Source organism: Podarcis pityusensis (genome assembly GCF_964106645.2).
Source record: "Podarcis pityusensis genome assembly, chromosome: 10".
NCBI lineage: Eukaryota > Metazoa > Chordata > Lepidosauria > Squamata > Lacertidae > Podarcis > Podarcis pityusensis.
In genome coordinates, this window is record NC_138035.1 from 4864066 (window position 1) to 4879702 (window position 15637).

General features: G+C 44.4%; 1 long non-coding RNA gene across 1 annotated transcript; it reads right to left on the reverse strand.

Moving 5' to 3' along the window:
• Positions 1-2282: 2282 nt before the first annotated feature.
• Positions 2283-12753, reverse strand: LOC308486493. Its single transcript, XR_013991088.1, has 4 exons — positions 10928-12753; positions 10333-10467; positions 3922-4021; positions 2283-3502 (listed from the first exon to the last, which is right to left on the reverse strand). It is a non-coding gene; the product is annotated as an uncharacterized lncRNA (long non-coding RNA).
• Between the last annotated feature and the right edge of the window lie 2884 nt (positions 12754-15637).

The window sequence follows — 15637 nt, forward strand, 5'->3', positions numbered from 1 at the left end:
CCAGGCCCATTGATTTTATCATTTTTTCATAAAATTCCATGACACATTGTCAAATGCCTTTTCCGTGTTGACAAACATTAATACCGGCTTCAGGTGGTAGCCTTGTTTGTCTGACGCAGTCAAAATAAACAAAAAATTGTCCAGTAGCACCTTAGAGACCAACTAAGTTTGTTCTGGGTATAAGTTTTTGTGTGCATGCACACAGGTATTTGAAGAAGTGTGCATGCACACAAAAGCTTATACCCAGAACAAACTTAGTTGGTCTCTAAGGTGCCACTGGACAAGTAATACCGGCAGTTTGTCACTTCTTGCCTCCAAGTACTCCAATATGTCAATTACAGTTCTTATGTTATCTTTCATTCTTTGAAGTCTCTCAGCCCCACTCACCTCACAGAATGTTTGTTGTGGGGGAGGAAGGGAAAGGAGAATGTTAGCCGCTTTGAGACTCCTTAAAGGGAGTGAAAGGTGGGATATCAAATCCAAACTCTTCTTCTTCTTCTTCTTCATTTGGCATCCCGGTAGGAAACCTGCTTTATCTTCATTTACAGTGGTACCTTGGGTTAAGTACTTAATTCGTTCTGGAGGTCCGTTCTTAACCTGAAACTGTTTTTAACCTGAAGCACCACTTTAGCTAATGGTGCCTCCTGCTGCTGCTGCGCCGCCGGAAAACGATTTCTGTTCTCATCCTGAAGCAAAGTTCTTAACCCGAGGTACTATTTCTGGGTTAGCAGAGTCTGTAACCTGAAGCATATGTAACCCGAGGTACCACTGTATTGTGTCTTTTATTATACTTTTTAATCTATTTGTCAGAATATCTGCAAAGAGTTTATAATCATTATTTAAGAGGGATAACGGTCTATAATTTTGTCTTTTTTTTTTTTTAATGAATCTTTGGAAAATTTAGCTAAGCATGTAGCTGAGACAAATAAACAAGTAGCTGAAGCATCAGTTAAAATTGACCTGAATACAACAAGCATTAATAATTTGGGACAGAAGGTGAATACCAATACAGAGTCTATTGAAAAATTATTACAGGAATCTGCTTCGACCCGAAAGATAGCTGAAGAAGCAAAAGATATAGCAACTGCTACTCAAGAGAAGATACCACCGGTATACAAGCAATTGGAGGACCACGGTTTGACACTGTCGATGATTGAATTGAAAGAGAAACAAAGGCATCTAAGAATCAGGGCTGTACCAGAACGTGAGAAAGATAATTTGGCTGAATTTCTTACACAGGAATTTACAGATTTTTGGCAACAGGATTTGGGGAAGGAAGAATTTAAGATAGTGAATGCATTTTGACTTGGAAGAGGACAAAGGAGGAACAAAGTGAGGGACTGCTTGATTCCTCTTCGAACAAAAGAGGAGAGAGACAAAATTTTGAATCTGCACTATCAAAAGACTTTGGAAATTTACGACTCAAGTGTGGAGATATTTAAGGACATTCCAAAACATCTTTTGGACTTAAGGCTTAACTACGGAGACCTAGTTGCCCTGTTGAGAAGAAATAGAATTATCTTTAGGTGGGAATTTCCTCAAGGCCTATCCTTTAAATACAAAGGAAGAAAGATAAAAATAAGATCAGTCAACGATAAAGATAGGTTTTTGAAAGATTACAAAGAAGATCTACAGAAAGAATCATAGAATCATAGAATCATAGAGTTGGAAGAGACCACAAGGGCCATCGAGTCCAACCCCCTGCCAAGCAGGAAACACCATCAGAGCACTCCTGATATATGGTTGTCAAGCCTCTGCTTAAAGACCTCCAAAGAAGGAGACTCCACCACACTCCTTGGCAGCAAATTCCACTGTCGAACAGCTCTTACTGTCAGGAAGTTCTTCCTAATGTTTAGGTGGAATCTTCTTTCTTGTAGTTTGGATCCATTGCTCCGTGTCCGCTTCTCTGGAGCAGCAGAAAACAACCTTTCTCTCTCCTCTATGTGACATCCTTTTATATATTTGAACATGGCTATCATATCACCCCTTAACCTCCTCTTCTCCAGGCTAAACATGCCCAGCTCCCTTAGCCGTTCCTCATAAGGCATCGTTTCCAGGCCTTTGACCATTTTGGTTGCCCTCCTCTGGACACGTTCCAGTTTGTCAGTGTCCTTCTTGAACTGTGGTGCCCAGAACTGGACACAGTACTCCAGGTGAGGTCTGACCAGAGCAGAATACAGTGGCACTATTACTTCCCTTGATCTAGATGCTATACTCCTATTGATGCAGCCCAGAATTGCATTGGTTTTTTTAGCTGCCACGTCACACTGTTGGCTCATGTCAAGTTTGTGGTCAACCAAGACTCCTAGATCCTTTTCACATGTACTGCTCTCAAGCCAGGTGTCACCCATCTTGTATTTGTGCCTCTCATTTTTTTTGCCCAAGTGCAAGACTTTACATTTCTCCCTGTTAAAGTTCATCTTGTTTGTTTTGGCCCAGTTCTCTAATCTGTCAAGGTCGTTTTGAAGTGTGATCGTGTCCTCTGGGGTGTTAGCCACCCCTCCCAGTTTGGTGTCATCTGCAAATTTGATCAGGATGCCCTTGAGTCCATCATCCAAGTCGTTGATAAAGATGTTGAATAAGACCGGGCCCAAGACAGAACCCTGTGGCACCCCACTAGTCACTCTTCTCCAGGATGAAGAGGAACCATTGATGAGCACCCTTTGGGTTCGGTCAGCCAGCCAGTTACAAATCCACTGAGTGGTAGCATAGTCAAGACCGCATTTTACCAGCTTCTTTACAAGAATATCATGGGGCACCTTGTCAAATGCCTTGCTGAAATCAAGGTAGGCTACATCCACTGCGTTCCCTTCATCTACCAGGCTTGTAATTCTGTCAAAAAACGAGATCAGGTTAGTCTGACATGACTTATTTTTCAGAAATCCATGCTGACTATTGGTGATCACAGCATTCCTTTCTAGGTGCTCACAGACTGTTTGCTTAATGATCTGCTCCAGAATCTTCCCTGGTATTGATGTCAGACTGACTGGGCGGTAATTATTTGGGTCCTCTCTTTTCCCCTTTTTGAAAATAGGGACAACATTTGCGCTCCTCCAGTCTGCCGGGACTTCGCCTGTTCTCCAGGAATTCTCAAAGATGACTGTTGTCCTCCTGACGTTGGTGGACTCCCACTCTCACCATGGCCAATTGTCTAGGATGATGCTAGTGGTGCTCAAGCAACATCTGAAAGGCCACAAAGGTTCTTCATCCTGGGCTCCCAGGGAAGCGGACTCTTGCAGGATTCAATTAGATCTATTGCAGGCTACAGTGAGAGCAGGATGCTGGAAGAGATGGGCCACTGGAATGGGGCAGAAGGGCACCTCTGACGTTGTCATATTCTGAAAAAGGCACAGGTAGAAAGACAGCGTTGGATGGAAGCCTCTGAGATTTGATGGGGTCAGTCAGAGAGAGTGGAGAGGTTACTCGGGCTCAGACTTTGGCTCATGTTCACAAATGTAACCATATTTTTTATCGCAATGCTGAGCTCTAAATAGCATATAGCCTGGAAAGAAAAAGAGAAACCAGCTCAGGGAGAGTCAACAGCAGACACCAGGGGCTCCATGGCATGTGGCTGCCAGTGGGACCCCACACCCCAAAACACATACATGCACACCCACCCCATCGTTGCCACAAAGAATTTCCTCATTCAGAAGAGACCCAGCCAACACTATGGTGGACGCTATGGTCTTTGCAGTCAATATGAGTTGTCTTGGGAAGGCTAGATACATGCTAGGCAGTTGAGAAATATTTCAATCAAGCAGATGAAAGGGCACCAAAGGAAGTCCTTCTCTCATGACTTCTTGGCCTAAGAGCAGGCAAGAAGCACATCTCATACCTACAGTAGAAATTAAGAGAATACTGGCACCTCCCTGCATCAAGCATGGAAGCTCCAAAGCACCAGTTCTGAGAACTAACCCTTACCATCCATGCGAAACAAGGAGGCACATCTCCTGAGACCAGGATGTTCAGCCCATGGTTTGAATGCAGCTGGAGAGCTATCTGTCCACTCCCAATTTCCATCCTGTAGGGACAAGAGAGGTGGGATGCTCTTTAGAAAGAACAGTTCACAAGGAGAAACTTCCAAGGACACAACACGCTCCTTGATGATTCCACCCAAACAGGAAATGTAAAGAGAAGGATGGAGATTTTTTTCCACATGTGGTGGACATGTGAAAAAATGAAACAATTTTGGGAATTGATTTACAACGAACTGAAAATGATGTTCAAATATACCTTCCCAAAAAAGCCAGAAGCCTTTTTGCTAGGCTTGATGGGAGAGGAAATAGAAAAGGTAGGTCAAAGACTATTTATGTACGCTACAACTGCCACCAGAACTTTGTTAGCCTAAATGGAAAGTATAAGAATTACCAACAGTGGAGGAGTAGCAGACGAAGATGGTGGATTATGTGGAACTAGCAAAACTGACCTGCAGGATTCGTAATCAGGAGGAAACAAAGTTCCAAAGAGATTGGAGTACAGTGGTACCTCGGGATGTGAACGGGATCCATTCCGGAGCCCCGTTCACATCCTGAACAGAACGTAAGACACGACTGCGCATCTGTACATGCGCGGGTCTCATTTTGCTGCTTCCGCGCATGTGCGTGATGTCATTTTGACCGTCTGGGCATGCGCGAGCAGTGAAACCCAGAAGTAAAGTTACTTCCGGGTCGCTGCGGAGTCCGTTACTTCCGGGTCGCTGCGGAGCGCAACCTGAAAATACTTATCCTGAAGCATATTTATCCCGAGGTATGACTGTAAATTTGTGGACTAGATAAGTAATAACTGTAGAAATCTGAAGACGTTAGCAGGATTGAAATAAATCTTATGACGTGGACTGGATATTATTAAGGAATTGTGGGAAAGGGATTAAAGTAAGAAAACCTACTGAAGGGAGGGAGGGAAATCAGTGCTCCATAGGGCGTTGAGAAAGAAAGTGGGTATATGATTTTGGAACATTATTGTATTTTGTTTGTTTATGTGAAATGAAAAACTAATAAAAAGCATATTAACAAAGAAAGAAAGATGATTCCACCCAAACAAACCACAGACAAGATTATTTGAGTTGCAGAACATCAGCTAGGGTCCCACTGAGGAGATTTCACCCCTCCCATACCCAAGAATCTCCTGATCATCTCCTGATGGCTTCTGCTGACTCTCCAGAGAGAAGGAGGCGTGTCCTGCCTATCTACTTATTCTGCCCAGCAACATATCTGTGTGTGTGTGTGTGAGAGAGAGTCAGTCAGTCAGTGTATCGGAGAAAGTGAGAGTGTTAGAGATCTTAGAGATAAGATTGCTGCTAAGTGCAGCTGCAGACTCTCAGTGTAGCATTGATTTATGCTTAGAATATTCAGCTCTGTATATAGTTTTGTATCATAGTTGTAGTTACAGAATAAAAGGAAGATATTCTACAGAGCTGCTCTCCGAGTGGTTTATACTCTGCAAGACTCTGCAAAACTCTGCTGCGCAACGACCGTATTATTGAGACAGTGAATCCGGTGCTCTCAGCTCTAAGCTGTGAGTCCACAGCACTGTGACCTGTTCCTGTGGGAAAAGGAGGTCTCTGGCGGTGCTACCCAGCTCGCCTAGCCCAGTCGGGGTTGAGGTGCATGAGTCCAGTTGGCGCACTGGCTCTAGGGCGATGCTGACATCGGTTATGGGCCCAGTCGTTGTTCCAGTCGTCTGACCTGGCGTTGTTCCAGTCATCCCAGGCGTCCCAGGCGTCCCAGTCGCCAGAGGTTTCTGTTGCTGATTGCCGGACGGTGGAACGGACGCTGCATGCTGGACTGATTTGCGGTGCCCAGAAGCAGAGCTGTTTTGGAGCAGAGTGTTCAAGCTGCCGCTGTTGCTCTTGCTGCTGCTTGATTTATGGAGGTATGTTGCTGACTGCCAAAGGAAGAAGATAGCATCCCTGTTTGCCTGTTAATTGCGCTCTGAGTGGGAGAGAGAGTGGCTGAGGGAGTCAAGGCTTTATCTGTGTTGCACGAGGGAAGTGTCTTGCTCTAAGTAATAGCAGACATGGCCTGTGCACATTCTGGCCAGATGGCTCTGTCCTTTCCTCTCCTCACGCCTGAAACCTATGCAGTTTGGCAAGTAAAGATGAAAGCGCTTTTACAGAGGGAAAAGCTATTTCACACGATAGAAGATGACCCTCCAGATAAGGATGATGATGATTGGGCTGAATGGCATGCTGCAGACATGAAAGCCCGAGGGACAATTGTTTTGAGTGTTTCAGACCACTTGCTGGTGAACTTAGAGGGTCAAGAGACTGCACAAGCTGTTTGGCATAAGTTGAGAGATATGCATCTGAGGCAGAATGCTGGTTCCAGTGTGATTTTCTTTAAGAAGCTGTGCAGGCTGCAGTTGGAGAAAGGTGGTGATTTGCCTAGCCATCTATCTCAATTAAAGCGTCTCAGACAGGACCTTGTTCAGCGAGACCTGGCTATTTCAGAGGCTGTATTTGCAATGCTAATGATCAATAGCCTAGATGAGTCTTATGATGGAGTGGCTGCCCAGATTTCCACAATGCCTTCTGACCGGCTAACAGAAGATTATGTGTCTAGCGTGCTCTTGAATGAGTGGGATCGCAGACAGGCTGTTAGAGAAACCCGGGACAATGGTGCTGTTAAAAATGTGCTTGAAAATGTGCCTGAGTCTTCAGCAGGGGAAAGTGAAAGTGAAACTGCTGCTGTTAAAGCTTTGAAATTGAAGCGGTGCTTTTCGTGTGGAGCACAAGGCCATTTGAGTTTCCAGTGTAAGAAGTCTTCAAAGAAGAAGGGAAACTTCAGAGGCAGAGGGGGAGGAGGACGAAATCCCCATGCACCTGCTACTTCAAAGGCTTTGATCTCTCGCTGTTCCAGTCAACGTGGGCGGAGTTTCTTCGTGGTCGACTCTGGCTGTTCAAACCACGTGGCCAAAGATAAGAATCTCTTTGTTCAGCTTGAGAAGCAAGAGAAAGAAATTCATCAAGCAGATGGGACAGTTCTCACGAGTGTGGCTCAGGGAACTGTGTTCTTAAAGAGCCTGAATGCAACTATTAAGAATGTCCTGTATGCGCCTGATATTCAGGACAATTTGTTGAGTGTTTCCCAGCTTGATCGTCAAGGGTTTAAGGTGGTGTTTGCTAAATCTCGCTGTGAAATTCTTAGAGATGGCAAGCTCATTCTGTATGCAAAATGTGTAAATGGATTGTACCAATTGCCTTTTGTTTCAGGTACAGGCACTGCAGAAGCTACTGAGAAAAAGTGTTGCAATTAAACTGTAGATAAGAATGAGAAGTTGCATGACCAATGTATTCATTATTACCATCGCGTTTATGGTCATTTGAATTTCCAGGCTGTGGCAAAAATGCCTGATATGGTTCAGGGTATGAAGTTGAAAGAATGTCCCTACCACATGAAATGTGTTTCTTGTGCAGAGAGTAAGGCAAGGCAAGCTCCCAAAGGTACAGAGTCTGGGAGAGAGGCCAAGAAACCATATGAAGTCATTCATGCAGACTTAGTGGGGCCTCTAGCGCTCTCTAGAGGCAATTCAAGGTTTTTCATGGTTCTGATAGACTCCTATTCGAAATATGTTTGGGTCTATATGCTGCAGAAAAAGGCTGAAGCCTTTACCAAGTTTCGCCAGTTTTGTAAATGGCTCAGAAATGTACATAATGAGAATGTACGTTGTCTTTTCACAGACAGGGGTGGAGAGTTTTGTTCAGAAGAGTTTGAGAGTTTTCTTTCTGAACAGGGCATTGAGCATAGGACAGCCACGCCCAGATCACCCTGGCAGAATGGTTTATGTGAGAGAGTAAACCAGACTCTGCAGCAAGGAATCAGAACGCTGTTACATGATTCAGGGCTGCCCAATCCTTTTTGGGCTGAAGCTCTTTCGTTTTTCTGTCATGTGTATAACAGGAGGTACCAGTCTAGTATAAATTGCACCCCATATGAGATGCTTCACGGAAGAAAGCCATGTGTAAAGCATTTTTAAAAATTTGGTTCGGAGGTTTGGGTGCACACCTCACAGGGTGACAAACTGAGCAAGCGTGGAGAACATGGTATTTTCCTAGGATATGAGAAAGGGTCTTATCGTGTTCTGATCACAGACACGAAAACCATAAGGTTGACCAGGAGTATTGATGACAATCCACAATGGGACAAAGTTGGCGTTTTTCAGTATCATCCCATTTGTGATGATGGTGCAAAAGGGGCAAAGAAAGTTAAGAGGGAGGCAAGTGTTGTTGGTGGTGATAATCCTGATGCCAATGTAGTTCCAGATGATGGCACAGATTATCAGAGCCCAAAAGCCTCAGGTGAGTCTGACGCTGACTCAGACTTAGCAGCTTCATATACTTTAGCTCCCCATTCTCCCAAAGAGGAGGAAGCACCAGAACAAGAGGATCAGAGAGTTCTGCGCAGGTCCGAGAGAACAACCAAGGGTGTACCACCGAAAAGGTTTTCTGAAGAGTTTGCAAAGACTGCGGTCACGAGCAACTCTGGTGGAGTTTTTAAACCAAGCATGAAGTGTGCTGAGAGTAGTAGCACAAAATGCTTTATTTATTTCCTTACCTGATATTTGAAGGAAAGCGTGTATTTGAGTTCTGAAAAGTGGTTTGTTCAAAATCTGCCTAATTAGAAATGTCAATTTGCATTTGAGAGGAAGAAATGTGTGTGAAGATTTTTCTAGAAGCTGCTTATTCAATGGTATTGTAAAAGTGTTTTATATGCCGGGAAAAGAGATACCTGCAGATATGTTAACCAAGGTTGTAAGCAGAGAACAACTTTTGGAGTGTTTGTGTAAATTGCAGTTATGTTAAAGATTCTTGAAATGGTCGGATGAAATGGGGGAGGATGAGGAGATTTCACCCCTCCCATACCCAAGAATCTCCTGATCATCTCCTGATGGCTTCTGCTGACTCTCCAGAGAGAAGGAGGCGTGTCCTGCCTATCTACTTGTTCTGCCCAGCAACATATCTGTGTGTGTGTGAGAGAGAGAGTCAGTCAGTCAGTGTATCGGAGAGAGTGAGAGTGTTGGAGATCCTAGAGATTAGGTTGCTGCTAAGAGCAGCTGCAGACTCTCAGTGTAGCATTGATTTATGCTTAGAATATTCAGCTCTGTATATAGTTTTGTATCATAGTTGTAGTTACAGAATAAAAGGAAGATATTCTACAGAGCTGCTCTCCGAGTGGTTTATACTCTGCAAGACTCTGCAAAACTCTGCTGCGCAACGACTGTATTATTGAGACAGTGAATCCGGTGCTCTCAGCTCTAAGCTGTGAGTCCACAGCACTGTGACCTGTTCCTGTGAGAAAGGAGGTCTCTGGCGGTGCTACCCAGCTCGCCTAGCCCAGTCGGGGTTGAGGTGCAAGAGTCCAGTTGGTGCACTGGCTCTAGGGCGATGCTGACACCCACCACGACTCTTTTGTGGTCAAGTATATTGAATACCGGATAATTGATGCTTTTGAATTATGGTGCTCCTGGAGGAGACTCTTGAGAGTCCCATGGACTGCAAGAAGATCCAACCTCTCCATTCTGAAGGAAATCAGCCCTGAGTGCTCACTGGAAGGACAGATCCTGAAGCTGAGGCTCAAAGACTTTGGCCACCTCATGAGAAGAGAAGACTCCCTGGAAAAGACCCTGATGCTGGGAAAGATGGAGGGCACAAGGAGAAGGGGACGACAGAGGACGAGATGGTGGGACAGTGTTCTCGAAGCTACAAACATGAGTCTGACCAAACTGTGGGAGGCAGTGGAAGAAAGAAGTGCCTGGCGTGCTCTGGTCCAGGGGGTCACGAAGAGTCAGACACGACTAAATGACTAAATAACAACATGTTGAATGCTGAGAATGCTCTCCTCGTATGTCCTTTACACTCTCCACCACCAGCCAGAGGAAACTCACTTCCATCTCTGGGCATACTAAGTCATGCAGGATTCCCCTTCAGATCTTCCTTCTCAACTTGGGATGGTTGGATAGTTGGAATGGAGGAGGAAGCAGGGAAGGTGGTGGTGATGGGGAAACCAGGCACAGTTCAGCTCCCCATCTAGGAGATCTTTGAGTGCCCAGAAGAATAGCATCCAAACAGGGGTACCCATTTGCAGTCAAAAACTAAAACAAGAATGAGCAACGGAAGTGACTGTATTCTCAGGTGTTCCTCAGTTGACTTTCAATTTTCACATAATGTTCGCATGCTATTTTGGAAATGTGTCTTTGGCAGGTAGGAATTGCTGCCCTTAACATCTAAAAGACATCAACCGGGGAAGTTTCATAGAACAGCCTCCCCACTGAATTATTTTATTATCAGCTCTGACAGTGCAGACGGAGGGGGAGGAGAAAGCCTTGGGGACTCACAAAATCTAGGTCAGAGAATCCGATCCAGACATGTTCGTGTTTTGACTGTTTAATGATTTTAGCCAAGAAATGCAGTTCTTCCACATCAAGGATAGAGGCAAGGTGACCATTGGTGCCAAATTTTGTGCAGAGGTCCTAAGAAGAAAAGAAAAGGAAAAGAATGAGTTTTATGCAGCTGGACTTCCTATGAAATCTCTTAAAAATCTGGCTCAAGATTGAATATTGTACTGGCAATACAGTGGTACCTTGGTTTTTCAACAGCTTAGTTCACGAACAACTTGGAATTTTGTTATGTACTGAGTTGAATAGGATCCAAAAGGCAGCAGTCTGATTGGTCCTAGAACAATAGGATTCAGAATGCAGCAATCTGATTGGTCCACAGGAGCCACTCAATCCAGCTCCAGGTGGAAGTGAATCCACAACCTGATTGGCCTACAGGTGAATCCCGAAATTAGCCAATCACGTGGGGCCCATAATGTCTATAAAGCAGACATTCTGGGGGAACTTCCATTTCCTCCTTACCACTATGAGCTGAATAAAGAGCATGAAATCCACTCTCGACTCCAAGTATATTTCAAATTTGAATGCTGCAAACCTGGAAGTAGGTGTTCCGGTTTGTGAACTTTGCCTCAGAAGCCAAACATGCTCCGTTTTGAGTCCCGAGCTTCCGATTTTACTGTTGCGCTGCTCATTTGTGTGTCCCCCTGTGACGTTACCATATATGAGAGAGTGCTGGAGGGGAAATAGTTAAATAGGTTGCACAGACAGGACCCGGGGGGTGGAGTCAGTGGGTCTATAAAACTGGTTCTGGGAGGAGTTCTGCTAGTTAGTTCGTTGGGAGTTGTGGGTGGGTAGTTGGCTGGTTTGAGTGGGTTGGCTGGTTGAGAAAGGCAGTTGGTTATAGAGAGACAGTTAGGGCAGTTGGTCCTTGAGTGTGGGGAGGTAGCAGAGATAGAGAGAGGAACATAAGACTAAGAAAGTAAAGAGGAACACTGTTTGGAATGCTGTACAAGTTTTGTTTTATGTCTGAAATAAAATACACTCTTCTTTATTAATTGAAAAGCTGACGGAGACTGAAGTGATTTTACCAGGGAGGACCTGGTTGGTGGCAGCGGATTAGTGGTGTACGGGTCAATAGTCCGTGAGACGACCGGGGACTCCGTATGAACGCCACAAAATTGGCGGCAGCGGCGGGATTTGATAAGTCTAAGAGCCTGTGAGGGGAAGCAATACACCTGGAGAGGGGCAGGGTAAATCGGTGAAGAGATTACCTGGCCCGAGGGTGTGATGGAGGATAAACCCCAGATTGTCGTGTGGCCGAGATAACAGTAAGAGCAAGAGATCTCAAAAGACTGTTCTGGCGGAGGCTTAGGCTCAGGGTCAGAGGAAGTAAGCTTGAAAGGTTAGAGGGGGAAAAAACCTAAAGCTATACTTTGAGGACCAGGGTCTTGGAAAGCCAAGCCGGGAGGAACAGTGCTGAGAGTGAAAGTCCCTTATTTAATTAGTGCAAAATACGGACTCAGCCATAATGCCACCCAAAAAGATCAAGCACCCAGTGAGAGAAAACACATATGAAAGTTCTGGAGAAGAGAATGGGAATCCCCAGGGGGAAGAAACCAGAATAGAAGAGATGACCCAAACCCCGCCTGAAGTAGAAGTTCCACAGTTTTCAGAGGATTTTGAAAAGTGGAAATTAATTCAAGAATATAACTTGAAATTAGAGCTTGATAAAAATAGAACTGAGCAAGAAAAATTTAGGCTGGAGCAGGAATTAGAAAAAGAAAAATTGAGGGCTGAAAATTGAGAGCTGAGCAAGAAATTGAACAATTTAGGCTTGAGCAAGAATGGGAAAAAGAAAAATTGAGGACTGAGCAGGAAAGGGAACAGCAGCGGTTTCAGTTAGAGATGAGACGGTTGGAATTAACGGTTTTAGAAAATAGTAATAATAGTAATAACACCGATGGACAGAATCAAATGAAGATAGATTTAAAACGCTTTCCTGAGTTTAGAGATAAGGATAGCCCAGAAGCCTTTCTAGTATCCTTCGAGAGGGCCTGTCACGATTTTCAAGTAAGAGAGGAAGATAAAATGATGATGTTGAGAGCTAGGATAAGCGGTCCTCTAGCCGAATTATACGCTCAGATGACTGAGAAACAATCCCGAAATTTTGAGGTGTACAAGCAGTTAGTATATACACGCTTTGGGATTACCTCAGAGCAGTTGAGGAAAAAATTTAGAAGTGTGACAAAGGTGAGGGAGGAAACCTATGCGCAGATGGGGGCAAAGATAAAAAACTTACCTCACAAGATGATTAGAGCAAGAGAATGCAGACATGGTACCTAAGATTAGAGAAGTGATGGCGTTGGAGCAATTTTACGACACAATAAATGGCCAATTGAAGTACCTGATTAATAATAATAATAATAATAATAATAATAATAATAATAATAATAATTTTTATTTATATCCCGCCCTCCCCAGCCGAAGCCGGGCTCAGAGCGGCTAACATCAAATGTATAATACATTAACATAAAATCAGACAATCAATTAAAATACATCCTCAAATCAGATCAGGATCAGAATAAAATCCAATTGGATGGCAACCCACAGATTAGGGTTATGGACCTTAAATGCTCACCAGGCCCAACTGTTTGTGCTGAACTTATATGGGCCTGTGAGAAAAAATTGGGAAGCCACTTTCATGCATGTTCTTATGAAAGGGGGGAGGGAGTCAGACTGAACCCCGACCAAAGGCCTGGCAGAACAGCTCCATCTTGCAGGCCCTGCGGAAAGATGTCAAGTCCTGCAGGGCCCTAGTCTCTTGTGGCAGAGCATTCCACCAGATCGGGGCCACGGCCGAAAAAGCCCTGGCTCTAGTTGAGGCCAGCCTAACCTCTCTGTGGCCTGGGACCTTCAAGATGTTTTTATTTGAAGACCGTAAGTTCCTCTGTGGGACATACCAGTAGAGGCGGTCCCGTAGGTACGAGGGTCCTAGGCCGTATAGGGCTTTAAAGGTTAAAACCAGCACCTTGAACCTGATCCTGTACTCCAGCGGGAGCCAGTGCAGCTGGTATAGCACTGGGTGAATGTGATCTCGCAGCGAAGACCCCGTAAGGAGTCTCGCTGCAGCATTCTGCACCCGCTGGAGTTTCTGGGTCAGTCTCAAGGGCAGCCCCACGTAGAGCGAGTTACAATAATCCAGTCTGGAGGTGACCGTCGCGTGGATCACAGTGGCTAGGTCAGGGCGAGAGAGATAAGGGGCCAACTGCTTAGCTTGGCAGAGATGAAAAAATGCCGCCTTTGTTATAGCTGTAATCTGCACCTCCATAGAGAGGGAGGTGTCGAAGATTACACCCAAACTCTTAACGGACGGTGCTGGCACTAATTGCGTCCCTGCAAGAGATGGGAGTTGCCCCCCCCCAATCCCATATCGTCCCTTCCCAGCCAAAGGACCTCTGTCTTCGAAGGATTTAACTTCAACCGGCTCCCACGAAACCATCCAGCCACAGCTTCCAAACATCTGGTCACTGTGTCTGGGGCCGATAAAAGAAAGCAACCCCAAGACAATAGAGGAAGCAGCGGGTTTAGCCGATAAAATAAATGAAATCAGAGACCATGGATTTGATGGGCCAAAATTTGGTGGAAGATATTGGGAAACAAACAAAAATAAATTTCAGCAAACCAAAGGGAAGTTTACCTCAGAAACCGATGAGAGAAGCAGCCCCTCATCAGAAAGCCCACATGAGAAGGCACACACCCATACAGAGTTTTCTGAGGGAAAAGTCAATAAAACAAGTTATGCAGGACCTAAAAACATTTCATGTTGGAGATGTGGAAAGTTAGGGCATAAAAGTTTTGATTGTAAGCCAGGAAAAGAAACATCTAGTTATAGCACCACACAGAAACAGACATATTGTATGCAGCCTGTGGAGCAGGGCCCAACTAGTCAGGTTGTCAAGAGAACGGCCATGCCAACTAGGCCCAAGCCTGCTGAGGTAGTAGAGGCCAAAGTCGTGCACTGTTATGCGATTCAACAAGATAATCTCTTGTTAAAGAACGCTGGAGAGTATATCTGGATAGACGGAAAAAGATATCTCAGGTTAAAGGACACGGGATCGCAAGTCACCATAGTGTAGCACCCTGCTTGTGGTTAACGCTTAGCTGGAATGAAATATTCAACGCAGCAATAGAGAAATTAAAATAATAATTTATTTGTCAGACAAATAAATGAGAGGCACAGTGGTATATGGTTACCAAGCTCTGGCCTGCTCTCCTGCCATTATGGCCAGCACTTATATTCCCTCAGCCCAGCCCCCTTGCTCCTCCTTTGGCTGCCTCTGTCCAATCAGCCTGGTTGAATTTCCTATTGGCTGATTGCTATAACCAATCCTAAAAGATACACCCATTTCCTATTGCCTTTTATGGGATACAAAAAGCTATATATTCTTCTATCTATAAATGACAAATAAGCAGTCATATATCTTACATTTGTCTCAACAAGGAACCTTAATTACCAGCTCACCTCTTGCCCTCCTTGCCCTATTGCCCTCCAAAACAGATGGTTAATAGTTTTAAATTTTTATCTTAAACAGATGTCAGAGATCTTGGGTTCACATTCTCATGCATCATCAATGAAAGATCTCCTTTTTGGAGGTCTTTAAACAAAGGCCTGACAACCATATATCAGGAGTGCTCGATGGCGTCTCCTGTCTGGCAGGGGGCTGGGCTCGTTTGCCCCTCTGGTCTCCTACAGCAATATGACTCTATGAAATAAGAATTTAACATTTCTTTCTTTCTAGATCCTTTGCATGATTACATTTAAGCCAGTATATTTCATACATTATCATAGATAGCTTTTTAGAAGAATAAACCTTCTCAAAGTAAAAGGAAGGAATAGTTTACAGCCTCAAAATAAAATAGGAAAAAAGCCTCTTCTTCTGTTTACACTCCCCTTCTCCAGCCAGTTGCTTTCTTTTCCATTTGCTCTTGGCCTTTAACCTTAGGAAGATATGGCTCAAGGCACATGGTTTTATTTTACTATTTACCAACTCTTAATTATGTAGGGTGGTGTAACCTTGCTCTCAGCTTGTAATTCCCTTTTTACGACTTTGAGAATTGTTTTCTGCTATAAATCAGGGGGCCCCCTTGTCCAGGAGGATAAACATCTTGCCAAAGTACTTAGGCAGCTGGTCTTCTGCCTGGCATAAAACATTTGAAAATCTTTAAGCTCATTTTAAAATACAGACCCTAATCAAACTATAAGCCTTGATAAAAATGCAGGCTATGATTAGATGCCTCAATAGTC